We start from the raw sequence: 27,360 nt of genomic DNA on the forward strand, positions 1-27,360 counted from the left end.
AAACTGAACTTCAGAATTCTTGCCCTTATCCTGAGGGTGCAGCTCCACATATGGATTTAGCATGCCAGTTCCTGGGTTCAATCCTCCATTTCCCAAAAAGAAGACAGAAACACAATGGCCAACCTGCTTCTCAGGTCCTGTTACCAAAGGTTTTGCTAACAAAACCTTTGTGATTACCTCTGGCACTTTTCTCCTTTCCCCTACTGAAAATTTCAGTCTGTATTTCATCAAGCACTTTGGATTTGTGATATAAAAAGTCAGGTAGCTTGTGGCCATGGTGGCACAGATCTGTGATCCCAGACACTGGGATGCTGATGCAGGAGGTTGCCAAGTTCCAGGCAGCCTGGGAAAATTACCAAGGCCCTGTCTCAAAAAGGACTGGGATGTTCTGAAGTGGTGAAGGGCCCCATTGGTCAGTCCTGAAAAAAGCATCTGAATATTAAAAGAGAATCAACTGAGGACAGAAAAGGAAGCCCATAATTAAGTAGATGGGAAGCAAATTTTACATAAACAAATACAAGCTTCCCAGAGATCTTGTAAATTCCAGTGAACAACATATATACATGGGTGTACTCTAATAGATACTGGTTTTAATCATGGAAATTATAGTCATGAGCTTGCTGTATTATAGAAAATATTTTTTCAGATACTTTTCTGCTATATATAGAACATGATTTTGTAAATGAGGACATGGAGAGATGCTGTGTGCACTTCACTTTACTAGGTAGCATACTTTCAAGTATCAATAAAGTGCCCTATCAGGTGAATGATCAGTAGGTGGGAACCCAGTTTTTATTTGGTTCATCAAGATGGGCTAGGCACTAGCCCCTTCCAAGCTTTTTATCTCCTACGAATCAGGCTGTTCTAAAGGCACTAAAGCCAAGTACCTTGGTGAGGGGAGACCCACCCTGTGTGTGTCCTCTGCTGGGCACAGCCTAGAAGTTGCTTGCTTCTCCCACATCCCCCCTGCTAGCATTTCAGGCCCCTTGCCTCTAGGTCTAGGCCTGTTGCCTTTCTCCCATCTCTGTTGTTCATGCCACTCTTGCCAGGAGTGTGCAAATGCTGACCTTTGACCACATTACCCCACCTTACAGCTTTCCGGATATTGTGAGCAATATCCAGATACCAGCTGGTGTATCTGCTGGAGTTGGACCTGTAAGACCTCCCCTGCCCAACGCACAGCAACTGCAGCCTCAGGCCAGGGGAGGATCCCAAGGGCTCCTGGTTCTCTATCCACACACCAAAAATGTCCTCTTGGCAGAGGCCAGAGCCTCAGAGGCACCTTCTCTCCTGCTTCCCTAAGTCCACCTCTGCAAGGCAATGATAAAGGTGAAAGAAGAAGAATGAAAAACATGAGTGTTTGAAAAAAATGCAATATTTTGATTAAAAATAATTTGCCTGTGTTTGCACACTGGATTTGTCACCATTCTTGCTCTGTATCTGAGTTTCTGGTTCCTCATTCTTAGTACATTAATTCAACAAGCATGTGCAAAGGCAGTGTGACAGGTGCTGGAGTGACTACGGGGAGGTTAGGGTCCACTGATCAAGAATCCATATTACAACATAAGAAGTGTCCTAACAGCAAATTTCACAAAGTCATAGACATTATGGAAATATCTGAAAAGAGCAGAACTGGAACACTCAGATGAAACCTGGAAACCATTTCCCCATCAATATTGCAGCCTTTTTTGGTGGAGGTGATGTGTATGTGGATACCGCAAGGGTAAGGAGACAGTAGTCAGAAGAACAAAGAAGCACATGCAAACAGCCAGAGGCAAGGAGAACTCTTAAGGAATTGTAAGTGGTGAAGGTGGGGAGAAACCAGAGCAAGGGGCTGAGGAGGGTAAGTGGTAAGAGGAGAAGATGAATTAATTCATGAGAATCCAAACAGGTAAAACATTTTTTATTCTAGGAGAAGTTATTTGGAGTATTCCTGAGGATAAAAGGTAGTCCCTTGGCATAGTAAATGACAACATGTTAAACTGGCACAAGTCAGGAGACAAATGACGAAGTGCATTGGCTTGACTCTACTACAAAATGCAGGAGTGTGCATTTTGGTGCCACAGAACAGAATTGGAGGACACCTTTGTTTTCTAACACCACACGCAGGTGGACGACATGCAGCAACAGCAGAAGGAATGAGACCATGGAGCCATGTTAGAGAGCATAAATAAGGATGTTTATTTCACTAAGAATGTTTATATTGTCCTATTTCTCATTTGATGAAATGAGCAAAACATATTTAACAAAATGTATTTAACATAAAACATATTAACCAAAAAGGGGACATTTCCTATTTATAGATTATTTCAGAAAATGATACATTAATACATTAAATTTGCTCCACTGTGTTTACAAACTACCTTGGTTTCAGTTCTCTGACTAGACCTCATTGCAACACCTGTCACAGTGTAAGGAATAAAAATATTATTAGTAATGCTAAATTTAAAAGGGAGATCTAACTCTGGGAGTATCATTTTAAAGTGTGGCCTTAAAAGAAGAGTTTCAGAGCCTAGAACTGGTTATAGTTAGTAACAGAATAGACATGTAATATGGAAAGCTACTAAGATAATTTTGATTCAATGGATAATTCTAATTGATCTATTAAATGCTAACAAAATCTACACTGAGCTATACACACTATTTAGATAATAGAATAGACACGTAATATGAAGAGCTACTAAGATAATTTTGATTCAATGGGCAATTCTAATTGATCTATTAAGTGCTAACTATGAAATCTACACTGACCTATACACACCCTCAACCCTGGAGTAAGCAGGGAGTGGGGACAAGCTAAGGGAGGGGCTGCTCTGCCAAGGGACACCCAAGAGCCTATCTGCAGGTCCTGGGCACTGAAGGCTGTAGTTTCCTCCTGCTTGGTGGCAGCGTAGAGTGGTTTGTCTCATCAGGGCAATTTAAAAACATGAAGAGAGTATTTGAAAGTCCCTTTCATCCAATTTTTGCTATCCCATTGAATCAAACTATTTCTTTAACAGAAATTCAGAAGTTTTCCCTCTGGAATGGTTTAATACAGTTTCTAGAACAGATTAGGCAGGAAAAATGAGAAAAATGTCTCCCAACATTCATCACTGTCCTATTCTGTTAAATAAAGATCTCACCAAAGCATGAGTAGTGAAAAACACACAAGCGTAAGGGATACTCAACGTTGTTAAAAGGAATAAACATTTTTAGCAAACTGCTGAACTTCATTCTCATGCTATCAAAACACTGAAAGCACTGTTTTATTTGTTAATTTAGAAAGGTATCAAAGTCATAGTGCCTCTTTTTTTCACATAAGCAAGCACATATTTCAGGTTTAACATGAAATACAAATAAAATTTGTATAAACACAAATCCATATTGAGCTATAACACAGATAACAAAGTAAAAACGAAGAAAACTAACTGGCTACTATACACAGTTGGACACTGCTGTGTCTTATACACTAGAAAGTCTTTTATAAAATAATCATCTTATATAATCAGAAGACCAATCTTCAATATCATCCTGCAAGATGGGTTTCTTTACTGTCTCCTAAAAGCAAAAACAAAAGGGCAATTAAATTTGTGCCACTGTGACAAGTTTTCAAATGTCCACTTTCATGAATTGTTTCAAGTCCTAATTTTATTCTTTTCTTCAAGTAATTAAGCATCACACGCATACTTATCAGCAAAATGCAGCTTCTATAATTGATAAACTCACCCTGGAGTTCCCAAATGATATTAAATTTATATATACTCAGAATAGAATATGTGAGCACAATCTTCCCATTTTGAAAGGTTGATCTTACTAAGGCCCACTAGAAGGATCTCTAGAGGAAGCCAAATAAAATGCTACCACAAATGTGAATTTCCAATAGGCTCATTATATAACAAGAAAACAGATGGTTTTGTGCATATGATCTTAAACTTATATCCCAGATTTAAAAGTTCTTGTTTTGTAGATTTAAATATTACCTATAAAAAGAAAAAACAAGCATTAAATCTTAAAGAATAAACACTTAAAATGAGACTCCACATTTGAAATACAGCACTACTCAGAATGTCAGAATGATTAAGCTGTAAGAAAGCATTTTGCTCAGCATCTCTTTTCATCCAAGAGCCAATGGAGTTGAATTTTGTGCAGGGTGAGAGATAGGGGTTTAGTTTCATTCTGCTGCATATAGTTTTCTAGTTTTCCCAGCACCATTTGTTGAAGAGGTTATCTTTTCTCCTTTGCATGTTTTTGGCAACTTTGTCTAGTATGAGAAACATTTATTTGGGTTTGTATCCATGTACTCTGTTCTGTACCATTGATCTGTCTGTCTATTTTGGTACCAATACCATGCCATTTTGTTTTACTATTGCTTTGTAGTATAGTTGAAGTTCTGGTGTTGCGATACCTCCTGCTTCACATTTCCTGCTAAGGATTGCTTTAGCTATTCTGGGTTTCTTATTCTTCCAGACGAATTTCATGATTGGTCTATTTCTGTGAACTTGGAATCTGACAAGAGACCCTGCATCTTATAGAAGAAAAAGTAGGTCCAAATCTTCAACATGTCTGCTGAGGATCAGACTTCCTTAACAGGACTCCAACAGCACAAGAAATAAAAGAATCAATAACTGGGATAGATTCAAACTAAAAAACTTTCTCTCAGCAAAGGAAACTATCAGCAATGTGAAGAGAGAGCCTACAGAGTGGGAGAAAATCTTTGTCATTCATACTTCAGATAGAGTGCTAATTTCCAGAATCTAAAAAGAACTCAAAAAACTCTACACCAAGAATACAAATAACCCAATCAACAAATGGGCTAAGGAAATGAACAGACACTTCACAGATGATCTACAATCAACCAACAGATATATAAAAAAATGTTCAACATCTCTAGTAATAAGAGAAATGCAAATCAAACCTACCCTAAGATTCCATCTCACCCCTATTAGTATGGCGATTATCAAGAATACAAGCAACAACAGGTGTTGGCGAGGATGTGGAGAAAAAGGTACACTCATACATTGCTGGTGGGGTTGCAAATTAGTGTAGCCACTCTGGAAAGCAGTGTGGAGATTCCTTAGAAAACTTGGAATGGAACCACCATTTCACCCAGCTATCCCATTCCTTGGCCTATACCCAAAGGACATAAAATCAGCATACTACAGAGATGCAGTCACATCAATGTTCGTAGCTGCTCAATTCACAATAGCCAGATTGTGGAGCCAACTTAGATACCTCTCAATTGATGAATGGATAAAGAAACTGTGGTATATTTATACAATGGAATATTACTCTGTCATAAAGAATAATAAAATTATGGCATTTGCAGGCAAATGGATGAAATTGAAGAATATGCTAAGTGAGATAAGCCAATCTCAAAAAAACCAAAGAATGAATGATCCTGCTGATAAGTGGATGATGACACATAATGGGGGAGAGGGGGAAGAAGAGAGGAAGGAGGAACTGTATAGAGGGAAAAGGGGGTGGGAGGGGATGGAGGGGTGGAGGGGTAGAAAAAATAACAATAAATCAAACAACATTTCCCTATGTAAGTGTATGATTACACAAATGGTATGCCTCTACTTCAAGTACAACCAGAGAAACAAGTTGTACCCCACATTTGTTTACAATAAAAAAAAGTGTGAATAAAAAAAATATAAAAGAGCCAATGGATATTCAGGGAGATGATAACTTGAGAGGTCACAAAGACAAATGGTTCTAGACTGTTAGTGAGCCTGGAGTTCCAGGGTGTCACTAACATACTCAGTGAAGAAAAAGGATTTTTAAACATAGTTGCAAGAAAATGTATATGCAAAACTTTGTCTTGAGGATCAAAATGTTCAGTCATGACATATACAAGGGTAACTCTCCAATGTAAGATGCTTTAATATTATGAATAAAATAAAGGAATACAAATAAATACCATGAACTCTAGTAGCAGTGATCATTTATTCCCTATTTATCAAGCACAGATACTTTAAGGTATCTGTTGAAGGATGAACCCCTATTGTTGAACCATACAAGATTAAAATGAGAAAGCTCTCTTTTTAAACAACTTCTTTATGTATTCAAGGTAAGACTTAGTTTCCAAAAGGAATCCACAAAGGAATTATCCATGTGGTGAAATCAATGATAGCAAAATTCAAAGCACAAAACAAATTTCTCTTTACCATCTACCATACTTCTAGTCATGTTTTCAGATACACACAGACAAGGCCCTCATTTCAAGCATAATTTAAATCCAGGCAGAAATGGTAGCAGAAAATTCATTTCCCTGGCCTCAAGCTTCCATGTAAGGACTTGGACTCTCCACCTTCTTCATGAGAGGAGAGATTTACCTAGTGGCGGATGAATCACACTGAATGCCCTGGCTTGCCTCTCCATCTCTCTTTGAAAGATGTATCTGCTTATGGTAATGTGTGGCTCTGCTCCCATGTCTGAAGGGAGCAACCTGTTTCTGGGACACCAGTCAAGTAGTGGCTTTTTCCACTGGAAATTGAGTAAGTGTCCAATCTGAGATGGAGCATCTGGAAGCCCACTGTGGCTTCATGGCTAAGCCTGTCTTCCTCTTAAGTATTAGGTTTGAGCAGTGCAGCTAGGAGGCTGGTCTCTATCCATCTGCCTTTTGGCTTCTGATGGGGGGTGGGAGGGAATAAAGTGTCCTTTCCTGCCTACCACACCACACCACAACCCAGCAAATGGATGGTTGATTGTAGAGACTTACAGAAAGGTTTTCTTCTCACTTGACTTTATGATGTTTCTTCTTCAAAATACTGCTCACTTGAAAGAGAGGTAGAGCTGAAAGGGAGATGTTAAAAACAGAAATATAGTGAAATCAACAAGAGTAAGGCATAACAAATACAAATATGATCTCACTCACTTCAAGAGGGTACACTGAACGTCCACTGGATCTTACTCTAAATGATGTGTTGGAAAAGCATTCCTTCAAAAAAATTTCCATATATTTTCCATATATTTTGTAACTCTTCATGGTATAAAGAAAAATTTGATATCGTTGCCTCTTTTTCTGGAGCACTCAATTGTTATAAGAAAATAAATATACACTCAGGTATAATCAAATTAAGGAAGTTTGTCATGTGTGAATTTCAATGTTAAACTGCAAATGGCTTATGCATGAAAGAACTCTACACCAGTTAGTATATAATTATAAAATATATGTATTTTATCCCACAGGCCCAAGGAACAGTTTGTGGAACAAGAACCCAAAGAATGATGTGTATATTTAAACAACTTGTGACAATACTCAATGAAAATGAAAAGAATTGGAGGAAGTTGAGAATTACCTCTAACTTATACAAGACAGAAGGAAGACAGAGCATTTCACTTGGAGAATAGAAAGCTTTTCAGATCAATCTTTGATGTCTGAGTAATAAGCATTATGCTAGGATAATGTGGTAAGAATTACAATTCAGATAAGACAGGCACTGCCTTGGAGATGCAAACCAGTCTGCTCAGTTGAGGAAAAGTACCAATCAATAGTGTGTTGTATACAATGTTTCATCATGAAAATTGGTAGTTTGTGGCATCTGGCTTTGACTGTGTTGCACCTACTTTGTCACGTTTAGGGTAGAAAATACGAACCAAAAATAATATTTGAGAATAAGGAAAAAATTACTGAAATGAAACACCAAAATTTTTGTGAGTGTGTGTAATGCCATTCCAAAAATGATGACTATCAAATGTACTCATGGGCCTGGGTTGTGTCTCAGCACTTGAGAGCCTCACTACCCAGCTGGAGGACCTGTGCTCCCTCCCCAGCACAAAGAACAGGAGTTAAACATTGACTTCATCTGTACTGCTTTTTTTCTTCTAAACTGTTAGGCACAAAGCACTGGAACATAAAATTACTTAAGCCATCAAATGTTCTCTTTCATGAAATTGGAGTACTTTTTTAAAGATTTGAGTTATCACAGTATGACATGTATATCGGTGTCAGCCTGTGCATACAACACCCCGGGTTCAGTTCTCAACTTTACGTAACCATTTTCAAAACAGTGTATTATCAGAAAACAATTCTATGTACAATAAAACTATGAGAGATATATCTTCCTGCTAATTTTTATTTTTACTATTATCATAAAAATCAATAAGGCACCAAAAATCTCTAAAATACCTCCCCATCAATAAAACAGAGCATCCCTGAATTATTCAATAATGTACATCCTTATAGTACCAATGAACAAAACCTATATGTGGTAACCTAGTAATACAAAAAAGTTGCTAAATGACAGGAGTAAATTTCAGGTAATGCTAAGAGATGAAATAAATACTTCATGCTATGAACATGGAGAAGAACTGCTTTAAAAAACAGTGGGGTTGAAATCACAGACTAGAACAATAATCATTATACTCATTTTCCTTAACATTACAACACAATGATTTTAAGATAGCACTTCATAAGGGAAGTAGTCCAGAACGATTAACCTTGCAAAAAAAGGAGATGGTAAACAAATTCTCTACTCATACTATTGGGAATATTCTGCTTTCTGGAATCATAGCTATAAATCTTTACAAGTCTCTGGTTTTGTAACATCTCACCCTAAAACCCACCCTTCTCTATCTTTTTACACAGTATATGGGCACACCTGACAAATTTCTGTTTTCTTTCTTCTTTCACATGGATTATTGTGACCTTCACTTCACAAGCACAAGTCAATGGAATGACTCTGTAATTTATGAAATGAAACAAAAAGAATTCTATCACACACCTGAGACCTGAAGGAAAATAGAGAATGCCACTCACCTGACAGCCACAGTTCTGCATGCTGTTATTTCAACATGGGTGGTGTGCATTAGGATCATTGATGTTTCCTGAACATTACAACATCTTGCAAGTTCGTTACTAACTTCCGTTAGCCTTTCCTTCATCCTGCAAAGATTGGAAAACAAAATCATTAGTTTCTCATTTTCCCTAAATGAAGTGCATTCTTCAGAAAGTACCATGAGAGTAAATGGAGTTTTCCACTCAACAATGTTTCAATCCTAAACGTGTCAGAGCAGACCTACCGCGTACAGTTAATTTTAAGTTTCAAATTGCTCGAATGAGCTACATATATTCCTAGGGGGAAAAACTAATAGTTCAAACTAACTCACAGCTCAAACAGAGGGGGAGGGAGAAATAACTATCAATGAAGTGTGGTCAACAGGTGACACCTCTGCCCTCTGGAAGTTCTCCACTCTTAAGACCCTGCAAGATGCTGTTAGCAGTACACTGCTCACAGGGTAACTGTGAGATGATGCATATGCCAATTTAGGTGATTCTAATGGTCTATTCTAATACTATGTACATTAAAACACCATGATATGCTGCCTAAATATATGCATATACAATACTCAAAAAGTCAAGGCAGTAATACTTGTGTTTAGTGAAAACAGTTTATGGGCCTTTGAAGATGTACCCCCAAAGGCATTGTCAACACATGCTCTCACGATCTGCAGAGTCCACACATCAGATGGAAGGAAATGAGCACTGCGTCCTCCAGAATAATTCACAGCAGCATCCTCCAGGGGAGAACCAGATAACTCACTTGGTGGTCACAAGAACTCAAGCAGCCTGGAAGACAGTTAGCTTAAAACATCGTTAGCACGGCACTGGACGGGGGACCAACCCTTTGTCTTCCACTCAGACCCTTTCACTGGGCCAAGGAATTTGTTTCAACCACTTTGCGATGTATTCTTTTCTTCATCGTGTGTTAACCATTTCCTGTATCACAAGTATGAGTTTATGTAGACTTGAAAAACTCAAAAGGACAGATCGTCTCCAGTGACCCTCTAGGGATAATAGAAAAGATCTCAAACAAGGAAAATTCATTGACCAAGTACCGGAATGCACCCAGAGGAGGAGGATTACAGATAGCAACTCTTTGGGTTTCAGTTATAATCTTTCTCATGTAGTTATTTACTGAGAGATTTTTTGGATGGAATGCTATTAAGAGAATTTGTAACCATGTCACTCGTAAGATGTTAAATGTGACATTAGATAAATACTTAAAGATTAAGTGATCACTTTAGCAATAAAACTACATTACTGGGAAAAGATGGAAATGACATAAGCCCCAAAAGGGGGGAGATATAGAAAGTGCCCTGCACTCATATTCTAAAAGTCAGTTTATTTACCACCAATATGTTTCCAACTTAGTCTTTCGAGTTGTATGTTCTAATCATCTCATGACTGTGACTCATGAAATGTTATTCTTTAGAGACAAATATATAAGCTTAATGTATTTCCTATGATACTAATTTCACTCACATGCTAAGTTCATCAGACAATGACATTCTCCTGTCCATTTCGTCTAAATAGAGCTGCTTATACTGCTCCAGCTCCATTTTATAAGCGTAAACTTGATTGTTCATGTCAAAAAGTTTGGCCTTCATTTCTTGAATGTTCAGCTTCATCTCACTTCTCATGGACGCATCGTGATGTTCTCTTAATTGGTGTAAGTAGATCTTTGTCTACAGCCATTTAAAAGGATATATTTTAGACATAAGTATCATACAAAAGTTTCATTTATGTTGTTATATTGTGTGGTGCTTGGGATCAAACACATGTCCTTCCTTGCTCCTGATAGGCAAGTAAGTACTCTACCTGAGTTACATCCTCAGCTGTGAATCACTTTGTGATCAGATGAGTCAGAGAATAACACAATTGGTTCAAAATTTTAACAACATAAGGTTGTCAGCAAATACCTATCCTATATATCACTCTCCTTCCTTTTCCTCGTACTATTCTTGCTTTATGCCACCAATGATTTTCTTGAAAGAAAATCATTTTTCTGAAGGATCAATTTAGTTCTAGTAATGATGAGCTCAGCACTATTTTCCAGGGAAAACCCATGACCTCTTGTTTTCTAGACACCTTGAAAACAAATTTCTGTAAGGGAATAGAGGAACCACATACCACACAGGCATCCAAGATATACTTTGCAGTGAATGAAATAAAGCACATCACAGAAAAATTCACCTGTAAGGATTGAACCGTTTCCTCCAATGTTTTCTCCCTCCCTGTCTTTTCATTTGCTGCTTCGTACTGTCCTCTTGGATCAATTTCCACTGAATCATTTTCTCTAGATTGAAGGGTTGACAATTTTTCCTCCAATTGGTTTTTCTCTTCCTCCAGTTTTTGAAATGTGATTTTTAATTCTTCCAAAGACAGAACCTCCTGTCTCAGGAATTGATTTTCCACATTTAGATAAGTACACTGTGACGATGAATATTGCAGTTGTTCCTTAAGATCATCCAGCTGCATAAATAAAATAATGTGTGAACATAGTAGTCTGAGAACAGTCTCACAAAAATCGAATAACAAAGTTTGACTTGCACTCAGTTGCAATGAAATACAATGTAATCTATTCTCTGAAAATGTGTTCCAGTCAATCACTCTGAAAATAAGTAAAGTGAAAACCATACGCAGGCACAGAAACCAGTTCCTAACATGCATCACTTTTTCACAACCCATCACAGTTGACCATGGACCTTTATTTTTCTAGGACTGGTTTTGATTTTTCTTCATCCAAAACTGAATGTCACCTCTTAGTGGAAGACCTTTGCCTCTTAAGTCCATCTTCACTTCTCTTACTTTCTAAAGTCATTTTATGGACATCCCACTGACTTATTCAGACCTGCACCAATAAATGGTTCCCATGAATCTGGACAGAACACTCTCAGCTAATCATTTTTGTAAATATGGATTCAAACATCATAAACCATATTCTGAGCTCAGGGAGACCTCCTATAACATGTTCTAGGTGACAACCATGCTGATGGACCAGACCAGAGCAGCTTCAACAGAGAGACGTGTGGATTTAGGAGATGATAGATGGATCTAGTCCCCAAAACCAACTTGCACTCACACAATTTCTAGAAGAGAAGACTTTGACTGACCTCACTCACCCATGCCTAAACTGCAGATCGTGAGCAAAATAATCACTGCTTTCAAAGAATGTATTTTCAAGTGGTTCATCATACAGCAACACTGATAGCGGTATTGTTAGAAATACTTACTTGCTGACATTCTATTACAAAATATACAACCATCTTTAGGATACCTTCGGACTAGAATTAAGAGGAAGCCAAATAATTTTGATTAAATAAAATCAAAAGGCATTCAATGGAACTCAGAGGAATTTGGGAGGTCCTTAACTAGACTGACAGGAAGAGTTTCAAGGTCTGTGATCTAAATGATATCGTAATGTGGAGAAAAGGGGGCCCCCCGCTATGGAGCAGCAGGAAGTACCACTGGAGTCAGAGCTAAGGGGAAGAGAGAGTATAAAATTTAAAGAACCTAGCATTTACGGAATTCAAGGGCCTGTTTCCCATTGGCATCCACTCTACTTGTCAATTTGCCAAATATTGCCCAAGAAAAGCATTCTAGGATAAGATCAAATCCAGGAACTTCTTGGAGCATGGTCTGCAGTTGAAGCTGACATTGTGACTCTAAAACCCCTTGTTAAGCCTTCAAAAAAAATGAGATGTTGCCTCAAATTCCCTTCAAGGTCTTCAAGGGTATAAAAACTTTTTAAAAAAGACCTTCTATAATAATTAGAAACACATTCATTTTACAAGTTAATGACTCACTCTTAACATTTCTGTACATGCATATAAACTGTGCTAATCATAACCACCATCCCTTCTACTCCCTCTTCCACTTCCCCTAGTCTCATTCCCATTCCATAATACTACTTCTACTTTTAGGTCACCTTTCTATTTTCTATCATCCTTTGAACTTCCACAGATGAGGATAAACATTCAATCATTTCCTTCCTTTATCTTCCTATTTTTCTCACAATAATCTTGAGTTTAACCACAGGCTTGAAAATGACACAATTTCATCTACTTTTAAGGCTGCATAATACTCCATGGGTGCATATGTTCCACTCATTCTTATCCATTTGTTTTTCTCTGTCTCCTGGTCTCATTTCTTTACTTGGCTAATGTGAACAGTGGCACAATAGTGAAAGTATTGCAGGGATCTCCTTTGTATGCTGAATTTCTTTCTTCAGGTGTCCATTTGGAAGTGCTACAGCTGAATCACAGAGTCATTCCCATTTTGATTTTTTCAGGAATCACCTATAATTTTGCACAGTGGTTGTACCACTTGATATTTATACCAACAGTGTCCGAATTCCATTGTCTCCAAAGTTTTTGGCTTTTTCAAAAAGAGCTATTCTGACTGGGGTGAGAGGGAATCAACCTAATTTTGAGTGACATTTCCCTGAGGATAAAGATACTGGAGCCTTCCTTCATGAATTTATTGTACATTTGTAATTCTTCTTGGGAGAAGTGTCTACTCAGATCATACCCCCAGTTTTTTTATTGGATTACTTGTTCATTTGATTTAAGTTGTTTTCCGTATTTCATATATTCTGGATAGTAATCATCAAGAGATGATTACCTGGGAAGTATTTTCTCCCATTCTGAGTCTTCTCTTCACTCCGTGAGATCCAACACAGAACTTTGTTGTGCAGAAGTTTTCAATTGATGTACTCCCACTTTATAAACTCTTCCTGAGTTATTTCCTGAGCCATTGGAGTACGCTTCAAAAACTGTTGCAAAATTTCAAAGTCTTCAGTCTTCCTTTAATATCTCTGATGCCTTTTGTCTTGAGTTTTTTCAAAGTGAGATAAAAGTATAATTGTTCCAGTTACTTCAATTTACCTGACCAGATTCCCAGCACCATTTGTTCACAAAGCTCTTTTTCAGCCAGCTAAAGTTTTCAGCACCTTTATTCCATATCTGTGTATGTAGGAGTCTATTTCTGGCTCCATTCTTCTATTCCACTGCCCAGTGTGATTTTTTTAATGCCACATGCTTTCTGGTTTTTAGCATATTTGTGCAATATAATGTGAAGTCAGTCAGGTGTTGTGATGCCTCTCTCGTAGTAATTTTGTTCTAGATGGCTTGAACTCTTCAGGGTCCTTTGTGGTCTAAAGTTTTTTTGAGCATTGTTTTCTCCAGGTCAGGGGAACATGACATTGATGCTTTGTGGAAGATTGCATGGAATCTGTAATTCATTTTGACTTTGATACAACTGTCTCTTGTACATTGTCCGCCTCACAAGTCATGCACATGGGAGTTCTGTCCAAGTTCAGTGTCTTCTTTATTTCTCTCCAGTGTTTTCCAATTTTCATCCTAGATATCTTTCACCTCTTAGTTAAGATTATTCCTTGGTAATTCATTTATTTCTTTTTTTATGTTAATGTGAATGGGATGGTTTTCCTTATTTGTTGCTAAGGGAGTTCATTTTTGGTTTACAGAAAAGCTATTCACTGTGTATCCTGCTGTTTGTTGAATTTGCTTATCAATTCTAAGTATTTTGGTGGAGTCTCTTTGGTTTTCCAAGTATGGAAAAATTTAACCTGCAAGTCGGGCACTTGTGACTACTTTCCCAACTGCATTACATTTATTTCTCTAAACTCTGGAGCTATAAGTTGAATAGTAGTGTGCAGAGTGGACACCCCATTCTGTTTCTCATTGTAGAGGAAATACTCTCAATTTGTGCACCTTCAGTATCATGTTGGCTATAAGTCTGTTGGGTGCAGTGTTTATTATGTTGATGCTCATTCCTCTATGCCTACTTTCTTCAAGATATTCTTTCATGAAGCTCATGTGGATTCTTATCACACACTGCTTCTGTACCTGAGATAATCATGCAACTCTTTTTGTGATTCTTTGCTTTTTATTACATGTACTGATTTGCCTAGGTTGTAGCAAACAGAAAAAAAATTCCTCCTACATGACAAGTTTGGATTCAGGATACTTCTTTCCATGCACATGCACACTCAGGCATGTGCAAATACAAGTAAACATCTGTACCACATTAGAAAACACTGCTATCAAGTTAAGAGTAAAGGAAAAATGAGAAGCAAAAAATTTATGATGAGAAGCACCACTGTTTATGAAAAACTGGAAATATATTTTTTATTTATCCAAGTCAAATATTTTTATGTGATTTTCTTTGGCTGATTCTAAGAGAGAGGGGCAGCTTTGAATATTCATTAATCAACCTACTATTAAATCTTCCTTTTGTTTCCTCAAAGAGGAGAAAATTAGAGAATGTGTTTCAATCATTACAGCCATGAAGCAAATGTAGTGTCTTTGAATGTAAATGAATTGAATGCACAATCTCATAGATCTTACTTTGAACTCCTTTGAATGCAGAAGTCTTCTCAAAATTATATTATACCACAAAGTCACTACAGAGCATAGCCAGTGTATTCTACACTTTGAAATTCAAATTACTATTTTGATTTTATCTTTCACAGGTGGCCTGAACAATACCTGATTTTTAAGGGCTACACCCTGAAATATTTTTCTCTCTAAGTGATGACATATTTACCTAGTGAATGCTATCTAAAAACAAATGGAAAAAAATGAAAAACTTTCTTTGGAATGCAGTGTAATGAAAGAAAAAACAAGCTCAGAGTAAGAGACAATACTTATGTAGCCTATGTCTGACAAAGGAGTCACATCAAGAAAAAATATTTAAACTCAGTAATAAGACAACTCAACAAAGAAGGGTAAAGGATTTGGATTGGCAGTCACAGACACATGAATGGCTATTGAAAATATGGTCAATCTTGTTATGAAAGTCTGGTCCTAAGCCAACATGGACCAAATCTTCATTTGGGCCTACTTTCTCCTTCTATTTGGTGCAGGGTATCTGGTCTAATTCCTAGGTCCTTGATCCATTTTGAGTTGAGTTTTGTACCAGGTGAGAGATAGGGGTTTAATTTCATTTTATTGCATATGAATTTCCAGATTCACCAGCACAATTTGTTGAAGTGACTATCTTTCTCCACTGTATGCTTTTCCCACCTTTGTCTAGTCTGTGATAACTGTGTGCATGTAGATTTATCTCTGTGTCCTCTATTCTGTACCACTGCTCTATCTGTCTAGTTTGGTGCCAGTAGCATGCCATTTTTGTTACTATGGCTCTGTAATATTGCTGAAGGTCTGGTATTGTGATACCTCCTGCATCACTCTTCCTGCTAAGGACTGCTTTGGCTATTCTGGGTCTCTTATTCTTCCAAATGAATTTCATGAGTACTTTCTCTATTTCTACTAGGTATGTCATTGGGATTTTAATTTGAATTGCACTGAATCTGTACAGCACTTTCAGTAGTATGGCTATTTTGACAATATTAATTTTGCCTATTCAAGGACAAGGGAGATCATTCTGTTTTCTAAGGGTTTCTTTAATTTCTTTAGTGTTCTGTGGTAAGATATAAAAGCAAGAATCAATAAATGAGGTGGGTTCAAACTAAAAAGCTTTATCTCAGCAAAGGATACAATCAAAAATGTGAAAAGAGTTACAGAGTGGGAGAAAATCTTTTCCACATGCACTTCAGATATAGCACTAATTTCCATAATTTATAAAGAACTTAAAAAACTTTACACCAAGAATAAAAATGACCATCGATAAATAGGCTAATGACTTCACAGAAGATATACAAGTGATCAACAGATATATGAAAAAATGTAAAACATCTCTAGTAACAAGAGAAATGCAAATCAAAACTACCTAAGATTTCATCTCACTCCAATTACAATGGCTATTATGAAGAATAAAAGCAACGAAAGGTCTTGGCAAGGATGTGGGGGAAAGGTACACTCATACATTGCTGGTGGAACTGCAAATTGGTGCAGCCACTCTGGAAAGCAGTATGGAGATTCCTCAGAAAACTGGGAATGGAACACCATTTGACCCACCTACCCCACTCCTTGGGCTTATACACAAAGGACTTGAAATCAGTATAATACAGTGACACAGCCACATCAATGTTTATAGCAGCTTAATTCACAATAGGTAGATTGTGGAACCAACCTAGATTCCCTTCAGTATATGAATGGATAAAAATTATTCAGCCATAAAGAATAAGATGACAGTATTTGCAGGTAAATGGATGGAGTTGGAGAATATCATGCTGAGGAGATAAGCTAATCCTCAAAAGACAAATGCCAAATGTTTTCCCTGATAAGTGGATGATGATACATAATGGGGCAGAGGGAGTAAGGGAAGAATGGAGGAAGGATGGACTGTGTAGAGGGAAATGAGGGGTGAGGAGGGGGTGGGGAAGGGAAAGATGGTGAAATGAGACAAACATCATTACCCTATGTGCATGTATGATGACACAAACCATGTGACTACTTTGTTTACAACCAGAGAAATGAAAAGTTGGACCTCATTTAGGTAGAATGGATTAAAAAAATTTAAAAAATTAAAAAATTTTGAAAAAAAATATGGTCAGAATTACTAATCACCAGGGAAATGCAAATTAAATCTACAAGGAGACTAGGAAAAGATGTAGAGAGCAGACAGAATTCTCTGCTATTGCTAATGAGAATGTAAAATAGCACAACAATTTTAGAACACAGGCATGAACATACTGTTAAATATTGAGCTACCCAAGATATTTACCCCAGGGATCTAAAAACATTGATGGACACAGAAACTTGTACACAAATGTTTATGGCTTTCTACATACAAGCTTGAACTGGAAAGATCTCAAATTTCCACAAACAGGACAATAACCAAATTTTGGTATATCTGTATAAGCAATTTATGAACAGTAATGAAAAGAAATTAACCACTGATAACTGCAACGGCATGAATGGATCTTAAAAATGTTCCAAGTGAAAGAAATTAGACACGGAGCATACATACTTTATGATTTGTTGATACATTCTTGAACAAGAAAAACTATTTATAAAAATAAAATCAATGCTTGCCTGGGCCTAGAAGGAAATGTGGGAATTGATGGCAAATGAACAGGTTGAAATCTTTGAAGAGTAAGGAAAATGTTGCATGTTTTGTGGTGACAGTTACATGACATAATATTTTGTGACATTCTGAATTGTACTGAGAATATGAAAGACATTATGTGTAAATCAAATCTCATAAAAGGTTATATTTCTTTAAAAACAATAAAGTACCCATGACAATAATCTTTTGTGAGAAATATAGCTCTCAAAGAGATGGACATTTTGAGTTGATGGGTTCTCTTAATTAACATCTCAATTTATTCAGTTAATGCCATCCACTGGAGACAATAGAATACAGTTTGGGTGGGGGACTCTTTCTCTCAGAATATTGTTGTATATCACATTTCAAACATTAATTACTCATGTCATTGTTAGAAATTTTGAGTATAAGTGTATTTATCCTATTCCACCTTTGGGCAATCATGAATTGTTCTACTGCCCATTTGCGTACCTTTATCTGGGTGAAAAGCAATTTGATGCCTTTCCTTTTAAGTGAGACCCATTTTTCTTTGATTTTACATTTCTAATTAGCATAAACAGAAGTGAATCTATCTCATATGTACAGTTAGATAAGGAAAACAAAAGCAGTCCTTCTGTGCACCTTAAAGTATAGAACAGGTTGAAAATTTTTTTGTCCCTTTTGTGCCCCCATGTGTGCATTCCCTTCTTGACCCCCACACACTGAATGATAACTACGAATCTTGTGGTAATTTACCTCCTCTATGTCTAGGTCTTCATATATGTTTTGTATATGAAAGTATATGTTTCTTCATATATAGTATACCAAAAATGTAATTCTAAATTATACATATTTGTATGTTTTAGAGATAACTTTTTCTTCATATGTTTATATTATTCTGTCCATAGTTTTATAACTTATTTTTCCCTCAATAATATTTGTAGATGTAAAGATTATACCATATTTGTCCACTCAAAGAAAAGAATGAAATTAGATCTTTCATCCCACACAAAATTCAATTCAAAGTGGATGAAAGACCTAGGAATTAAGAGAGGAACTTTGCAATTGCTGGGACTATATTTAAGTTCCACATTCCAACATAGTGGTGAAGACTCTGATTTCCTTATAAAGACTAATAAATCTCAAGACATAAAACAAAAGGATTATTAAATCCTACTCAGGGGCGGGCCAAGATGGCGGACTAGAGGGCGGCTGCATTTCACATTGCTCCAGGACGCAAGATTCAAAAGAGGAGATAGTGAGAGACTTGGGACCAACTCAAAGCCGCCGGGTGAGTCTCTCCTGTTGGGGAGGCATCCCGGATGGGGCGGTAGCCCCGGAACGCAGGGAATTTGTGAAGTAGAGTTGCTTGGCGAGACGCCCCTCCCCCCGCTGGAGCGGTAAACTCGGACAACTGGGATCATCGTAGAGGAGGCAGCTCAGCACAGCGCTTGGACTCGAGCAACCACTGAGGCTCCGGGCAGCTGCCTGAGGAGGAGCTGCGTGGCGAGCTGTTTAGACCCAGAACGACCGCTTCTGAACACCGGGGGGTTGCCCGGAGGAAGAGGAGAAGCCCGGCAGGTCGCTTGGTCTAGGAGTGACTGCATCAGAGCCACAAGCAGTTGCCAGAGGAGGAGCTGCGTGGTGAGCTGTTTGAACTCAGAGCGAGCGCTCCTGAACACCGGGGGACTGCCCAGAGGAAGAGGAGGAGCGTGGTGGGACGCTTGGCCTAGGAGTGACTGCATCAGAGCCACAGGCAGTTGCCAGAGGAGGAGCTGCGTGCCGAGCTGTTTGAACTCAGAACAACTGCTCCAGAACACTGGTGGCCTGCCTGGAGGAGGAGAGCGGTGGGACGCTTGGTCTAGGAGTGACTGCATCAGAGCCACAGGTGGTTGCCAGAGGAGGAGGCGAGTGGTGAGTTGATTGGACTAAAAGCGACTGCTCCTGAACACCGGTGGCCTGCCTGGAGGAGGAGCGTGGTGAGTCACCTGGTCTCGGAGCCACCGCTCCTGAACACCCGGGGGGCTACCCCAAGGAGGAGGAGGAGGAACAGGGCGGGTCACTTGGACTTGGAGTGACTGCCTAGGGCTACGGGTGGTTGGCGGGAGGAGGAGACCCGAAGTGAGTTGTTTGGGCTCCTAGTGACTGTGTCGGAAACCGGGCCACTGTCCGGAGGAGGAGGTGTGTGGCAGGTCTCTGGGTCTCGGAGCTATTGTACGGGGCTCCAGGTGGTGGCTCAGAGGAGGGGCTGCATAGCCAGGCGATTGGTGCAGAGCAGGGTCCCAGGAGCTAGGTGGCTTCTTGCTGGAAGAGCCGCACAGAGACACGCCTAGGGGCGGAGCGAAGTTTCCAGGGCGGCGGGCAGATTCTCTGAGGAGAGGCAGCCTAAGGAGACTCGCCTGCGAAGGGTGAGGCTCCCAGGCCCAGGACGTAGGTCCGGGCCCCTGGGATCGTTGCAGAGGAAGACAGCCCAGCCCAGGTGGTAGTTGTAGATTGAGGGGAACCTCTAGGAGGGGAACTGACCAGCGAGACGTCCCCACCGAGTGACTCTTCCCGGCCGGGGGAGGTTTTCCCACAGGGATGGTAAAACCAGAGACACAGGCACAAACAGGCCTTGCCTCAGCCTGCAGTCTAGTTCCCCATTGGATGACCATTGGTCAACAAGTGGAGGCACCTCTGCCCACTAGCAGGGAATATACGCCACCTGAGGGTCACCACCCCTAGAGAGGCAGCTTCTTCGTGGAGCTCTGCATTATCAACCTCCTCCAAGACTTCAGGCTACTGAAGGATAAGAGGGGATATACTAGCAATCTTCAGGGACATTATAAGTTGATAGAGGAAATCTGCAATATCTTAATGACCCACTGATTCCTGAACAATATGAGAAAACAAGGGAAGAAAATGCCCCAAACAAATCTAGATGTTACATCAATAAAATCCAACGACAGCATGGCAGAAGAAATGACAGAAAGGGAGTTCAGAATGTACATAATTAAAATGGTTAGGGAAGCAAACGATGAGATGAAAGAGCAGATGCAGGCATTGAACGATCGCACCAATCGACAGTTAACAGAGCAAATTCAGGAAGTAAAAGATCATTTCAATAAAGAGTTAGAGATATTGAAAAAAAACCAAACAGAAATCCTTGAAATGAAGGAAACAATAAACCAAATTAAGAACTCCATAGAAAGCATAACCAATAGGATAGAACACCTGGAAGACAGAACTTCAGATATTGAAGACAAAATATTTAACCTCGAAAACAAAGTTGAACAAACAGAGAAGATAGTGAGAAATCATGAACAGAATCTCCAAGAACTATGGGATATCATGAAAAGGCCAAATCTGAGAATTATTGGGATTGAGGAAGGCTTAGAGAAACAAACCAAAGGAATGAACAATCTATTCAATGAAATAATATCAGAAAATTTCCCAAATCTGAAGAATGAAATGGAAAATCAAGTCCAAGAGGCTTATAGGACTCCAAATACACAAAATTACAACAGATCCACACCAAGGCACATTATAATGAAAATACCTAACATACAAAATAAAGACAGAATTTTAAAGGCTGTGAGAGAAAAGAACCAAATTACATTCAGGGGGAAGCCAATACGGATATCAGCAGATTTTTCAATCCAGACCCTAAAAGCTAGAAGGGCCTGGAACAACATTTTTCAAGCTCTGAAAGAAAATGGATGCCAACCAAGAATCTTATACCCAGCAAAACTTACCTTCAAATTTGACGATGAAATAAAATCATTCCATGATAAACAAAAGCTAAAAGAATTTACAAAAAGTAAGTCAGCATTACAGAACATTCTCAGCAAAATATTTCATGAGGAAGAGATAAAAAACAAAGAAGCAAACCAGCAAAGGGAGGAATTATCCTAAAGGAACTGTCAAATAAAGGAGGAACCAAGATGTGTCAAAAATTTTAAATATGACCCAAATGACTGGGAATACAAATCATATCTCAATAATAACCCTGAATGTTAATGGCCTGAATTCATCAATCAAAAGACATAGACTGGCAGATTGGATTAAAAAGAAAGATCCAACAATATGTTGCCTGCAACAGACTCACCTCATAGAAAGAGATACCCATAGACTAAACGTGAAAGGATGGGGAAAAACATACCATGCACATGGACTCAGCAAAATAGCTGGAGTATCCATCCTCATTTCAGATAATGTGGACTTCCAGCCAATGTTAGTCAGAAGGAATAAAGAAGGACATTTCATACTGCTTAAGGGAAGCATAAATCAGCAAGATATAACAATCATAAACATCTATGCCCCAAACAGTGGCTCATCCATGTATGTTAAACAAATCCTTCTCAATTTTAGAAACCAAATAGACCATAACACAATAATACTAGGTGATTTTAACACGCCTCTCTCACCACTGGACAGATCTTCCAAACAAAAATTGAACAAAGAAACCATAGATCTCAATAACACAATCAATAATTTAGACTTAACAGACATTTATAGAATATACCATCCAACCAAGAGCGAATACACTTTCTTCTCAGCAGCACATGGATCCTTCTCTAAAATAGACCATATATTATGCCACAAAGCTAATGTCAGCAAATACAAGAAGATAAAGACACTACCTTGTATTCTATCAGATCATAATGGATTGAAGTTACAAATTAATGAAAGAGTAAAAAACAGACACTACTCCAACACCTGGAGATTAAACAATATGCTATTATATGATGAATGGATAACAGAAGATATTAGGAAGGAAATTAAAAAATTCTTAGAGGTAAACGAGAACAAAGAAACATCATATCAAAATCTCTGGGACACTATGAAAGCAGTACTTAGAGGAAGATTTATTTCATGGAGTGCATTTAATAAAAGAAGTAAAACTCAAAAAATAAATGACCTAACACTACAGCTCAAAGCCCTAGAAAAAGAAGAACAGACCAACACCAAAAGTAGTAGAAGACAGGAAATAGTTAAACTGAGAGCTGAAATCAACGAAATTGAAACGAAAGAAACAATACAAAAAATTGACAAAATAAATAGTTGGTTCTTCAAAAAAATAAACAAAATTGATAAACCTTTAGCCACACTAACAAAGAGAAGACGAGAGAAAACCCAAATCACTAAAGTTCGGAATGAACAAGGAAATATCACAACAGACACGACTGAAATACAAAACATAATTAGAAGCTATTTTGAAAATCTATACTCCAACAAAATAGAAAATTTCGAAGACATCAACAGGTTTCTAGAGACATATGAACTGCCTAAACTGAACGAGGAGGACATACACAATTTAAATAGACCAATTTCAAGTAATGAAATAGAAGAAGTCATCAAAAGCCTTCCAACAAAGAAAAGTCCAGGACCAGATGGGTTCTCAGCCGAGTTCTACAAAACTTTTAAAGAAGAGCTCATTCCAATACTTCTCAAAGTATTCCAGAAAATAGAAGAGGAGGGAATTCTCCCAAACTCATTCTATGAAGCCAATATTACCCTGATTCCTAAACCAGACAGAGACACATCAAGGAAAGAAAATTTCAGACCAATATCCTTAATGAACATCGATGCAAAAATTCTCAACAAAATTTTAGCAAATCGCATACAAAACATATTAAAAAGATAGTGCATCATGATCAAGTGGGTTTCATCCCAGGGATGCAAGGTTGGTTCAACATCAGGAAATCAGAGGTACCTGGTTTTGTTCTCAGCACTTCCTTGGCATCTTGCCAGGCGCCATCTTGGCCACGCCGAAGGGCTGGGGTCTGCAGTACCCCGACAGCTCCCCCTTTTTTATTTATTAAAAGAATGCTGGCTTGGGATCGTGTCTGTCTTAGGCGGAGTGGTCAACCATCGTCCTTACCCGTCATCGGATAACTGCAGAGCATGCTACAGCTCCTGTCTTAGGTCGGTACGCGGTTACCTCCTTCCTTACCCGTCATTGACTACCGATCCAGCATGCTCAGCCAGACTTGAGGAGAGCTGCCAGCCTCTAAGGCCATCATGGCTTGATGGAAAATGATGCGATCTCTGGCATGAACTTGGCGAATACGCATGATAAAGCGTGTGAGGAAGACAATTGCAATGATCATAAACACACACAATGCTCCCATTCCTGCCCATTGCTTTACAAAACTGAAGGAAGAAGATAACCAATTTTGCATTTTAGATATAGGGGCTACATTAACTCTAGTAGAATTAAGGCTAACAATTTGTGATCTAAGAATGGCAGTAAGATTATCAAATTTATAAGACCAATTGGCACGTAGCTGAGTAGATATGATTTTAGACAAATTTGCTGCATAACTAAGATTATGATAAGCTACAGGTGTAATGCACAGTCCCGGCAGATGATAAATACACCCCACGCTTAACAGTTCTTGTAAAAGGTCCATTTGTTCTTGAAGTAAGTCCACACGCTGGTTTACCAAAAGTAGTCCTGCTTTTAGGTGTTGATGCACTGTTTGTTGAGTAGACAAAGCAGTAGCTGTCTGCTGGACCACTTCATTAAGCTTAGTTGCTGACTGTACTGATGTCGTCAAGGCTACAGCTGCTGCGGCGGCTGCTGCTGCTGATGCAACTATGGTGGTAATGACTGCTACGGTGATTCCAAAGTCCCTCTTATTTCTGGAAAGCAATACTGGCAATTCATCATCTGTAACAGAGACTGGGACTGGTAGGAAGGTAGGAACACACATTAAGTCTGCCAGCAGGAACCTAGAAGCATTTTAACATTGAGAGATAGCACAAATCTGAAGTACAATTGAGAGAAGCAGTTGTTTTGTTACATAGTTGAACTGTTCCTCCTAAGAGACTAAAAAGAGGTTGTAAGTTAGTTTATTCCGTGGAAACACACAAACTGAGCCGCAGCTCCAGTAAAGCACTGGGTTACCCTTATTACCCAGAGTTAAAAAAAAAAAAAAAAAAACCCAAACAAAGAGACAAAGAGAAAGTTTATGTTTAGGGGACCTGAAGGTCTCCTCTATTCCCCCTTTTTGTTTATCATGGATAGAATCTTATATCCATTTGTCCATCCTGTCTCGGTTATCAGTTTGCTTAATCATTTGGTACTGTTGAGTAAGGACCATAGTTTGGATTGTTTAAAGGGAATAATACAGACTTCTCCCGGCAGGGAGAAAGCTGATATTTTGAAAGTCCTGAGAAGTGAGCGCACCCTACATCCCCTATAGGCAGGTAAATTTGGTAATCAATGGGCTCCGGAGATCCTTGACATTTGCAAAGGCAGATGGCTTCATGGCTTCATTTCCTTGAATTGACCCGATTCCCTATTTCTACACTAACTACCTGTCCTTAATTCTGGCTTCATTCTCCGCTTTAGCTAGAGGAACTCCCAACTGCTTTAAGGAAAAGGGGGCGTCGGTCGTTCTGGCTGCTTCGAAGCTGAAAGGGGGCAGTGAGGGGCAAGCAGTTTGGAGTTCCTTTTTTAAAAAGTCTGGTTGGGGAGGAGCAGGTTGTAAAGTCATCTGGGGGTGGGTGCTTCTATGATAGAAGAACAAAAAGACATGAATACTGAAATGAAATTAGTACAAAGTAAATGTTGCAGCATCTGGAACATGCCACTGAGTATCATGAAAATGACAGAAGTCAATCTTTCACCAGGAGGTGGAAGAACTGAGAAATTGTTCCCATAACTAGACCTAGCAAAGCCTGGAAAGGACAAGGCCTTTATTTGGGAACTTTAACATAGTCCAGGTTATCAGGAATGTAAACACAACATTTAACTCTTAATGTCATAGATATCCCAAAAAATATAGTTAAGCTACTTAAGTCATCTGATTGTGTAAAATATCCCTTTATTGGTATAACCTGTGTTTAGTAGAGAGCTCTATATTTCTGTTACTTAGGGCTAGGTAATCATACGAGCAAACATAGATTAAGTCTACCTGTGTAGCTTAGGAAGATCTGCAGGCCTTAAACTGACTAAAAACTTCTGACTCTGGCAGTTTCTCTTGATTGTTATCAGGCACATTTGCTGAAGAATCTTTCTTTCATTTGTAGCTTCCAGTCTTTATTCTAGTGGACTAACATAAGTGTACATCTTAAGTTACATTTAATTGTTATTTCTTTTAAATGCCCAAGAATGGCTATATTTTGGTTTTTACTGTTTTGCTGGGTGTCCAGGATCCTCTAGTCTCAACAATCTCCTTGATCAGGAGGTTGTGTGACCCAGAGTTGCAGCACTCCTTAGAGAAGTCCTCTTATTCCCTGGGTTCAGGCTGACTGAGGGCAAAAGATCCAAATACTGGCCTATCTTGCCTTCTGTATTTAATTCCAATCTCTAAGTTTGATCTTAATCATCCAGCAAGCCAGTTTTACCAGTCATAGAGTGAGAGTACTGGGCTTTAACTTTAATGTTCATAACTTTACAGTTATTTACCCTTTTATCTAACTGGAGTCTGCATTAGTTCTGGAAGTTACCACTATCTGTTCTATAGGTGATGGCTTATTATCATAAGTTACCTAGGTTGCGTGTTTTTGAAGCAGCTACTTTTGTAAAACATTAACAGGTAACAGTTTTACAAAATGAAATTAGCAAGAGTAAAAATATATTCTGCTTGTATAATAGCTATCTTGAATTTTGACTGAGAACCACATTATATTTCCTATTTGAGATCATAGCAATTTTACAACAAAAACCAATCTTTTGATTATAACTTTAAATAAGCTGAAGTCTGACTTATTTTGGAGTCACTCTAACATGCAGTAAGGTGGGAGGCAGAGCCTTATCTCAGGTAAGGCGTGACTCTTTATAGATCTTAAGTGTTCTAATTCTGATGTTGATCTTTGCTTCTTCCTTAAATATCATTAAGTAGTTTACATATACTGTTTCCTGAGTCTATACAAACTTTATAATTAACACAATTTAACATTGTATCTAAAACATGAATCAAAGAAAGGCTGAGAGAGCTTTTAACTTTCCTTTTGTGTGTCAAAGTGGCAAAATATTTTCATGTTTCACAAAATTAACCTTTAAACAAGTCAGGCTCTAATGTTTAGAAATACATTTACATTTGAAATTTTTTATCTCAATGTAAAATATAACCAATTTTACATATATCCTATTGATAACAGGTCCTCTAATAGAACACTAAATGATAGAAATTAATCCCCAATGAAATTTACTCTTTATAAGCTTAAAATTACCATTACAGACAAGTTTATCTGGAGAATAGCAGCTTGATAAATTTCCTGCTTTAAAACTTGTATACCTGAAAAATATGAACACATTTAATATACAACTAGAAACCATTTCACAATTACCTTGACACTTTTTTTTTTTACCAAATTTAGTTTTTAAAGAAAAATTTAGACTCTGTAACACAGTACAATACTTTAACAGTTGTTTAGCCATAATTGTATTCACCCCAATTTTTAAGACTAATTGTTCTAAAGAATAAAACTTAAGAGACACAAAGTTAAGAGTAAATTAGTGTTTCTAAGAAATCCTTGCCATGTTACCATGTCATTTTACCATATAGATTAAACTTTGGCTTATATTAGAACATTAGTATTTTACCTTAGGAAAAACCTTAAATAGCTTTAGCTGTTTTACATACATACAACCAACTTAGTTATACACAGACTTGTTGAAACTGGCCCTTTACTTACACACAGACTTTTTT

At 38.2% G+C, this 27,360-nt stretch overlaps 1 long non-coding RNA gene across 1 annotated transcript in view; it reads right to left on the reverse strand.

The window, feature by feature from the left end:
• Positions 1 to 2,169: 2,169 nt before the first annotated feature.
• LOC124961885 (uncharacterized) overlaps positions 2,170 to 27,360 on the reverse strand; it is a 32,946-nt gene continuing 7,755 nt past the window's right edge. The window contains exons 2-5 of the long non-coding RNA XR_007104355.1: positions 10,958 to 11,236; positions 8,741 to 10,449; positions 6,701 to 6,774; positions 2,170 to 3,537 (exon numbers count right to left, since the gene is read on the reverse strand). This is a non-coding gene — a long non-coding RNA (uncharacterized LOC124961885). The remainder of the gene's footprint in view (positions 3,538 to 6,700; positions 6,775 to 8,740; positions 10,450 to 10,957; positions 11,237 to 27,360) is intronic.

This window comes from Sciurus carolinensis, chromosome 12 (assembly GCF_902686445.1).
Source record: "Sciurus carolinensis chromosome 12, mSciCar1.2, whole genome shotgun sequence".
Lineage (NCBI taxonomy): Eukaryota > Metazoa > Chordata > Mammalia > Rodentia > Sciuridae > Sciurus > Sciurus carolinensis.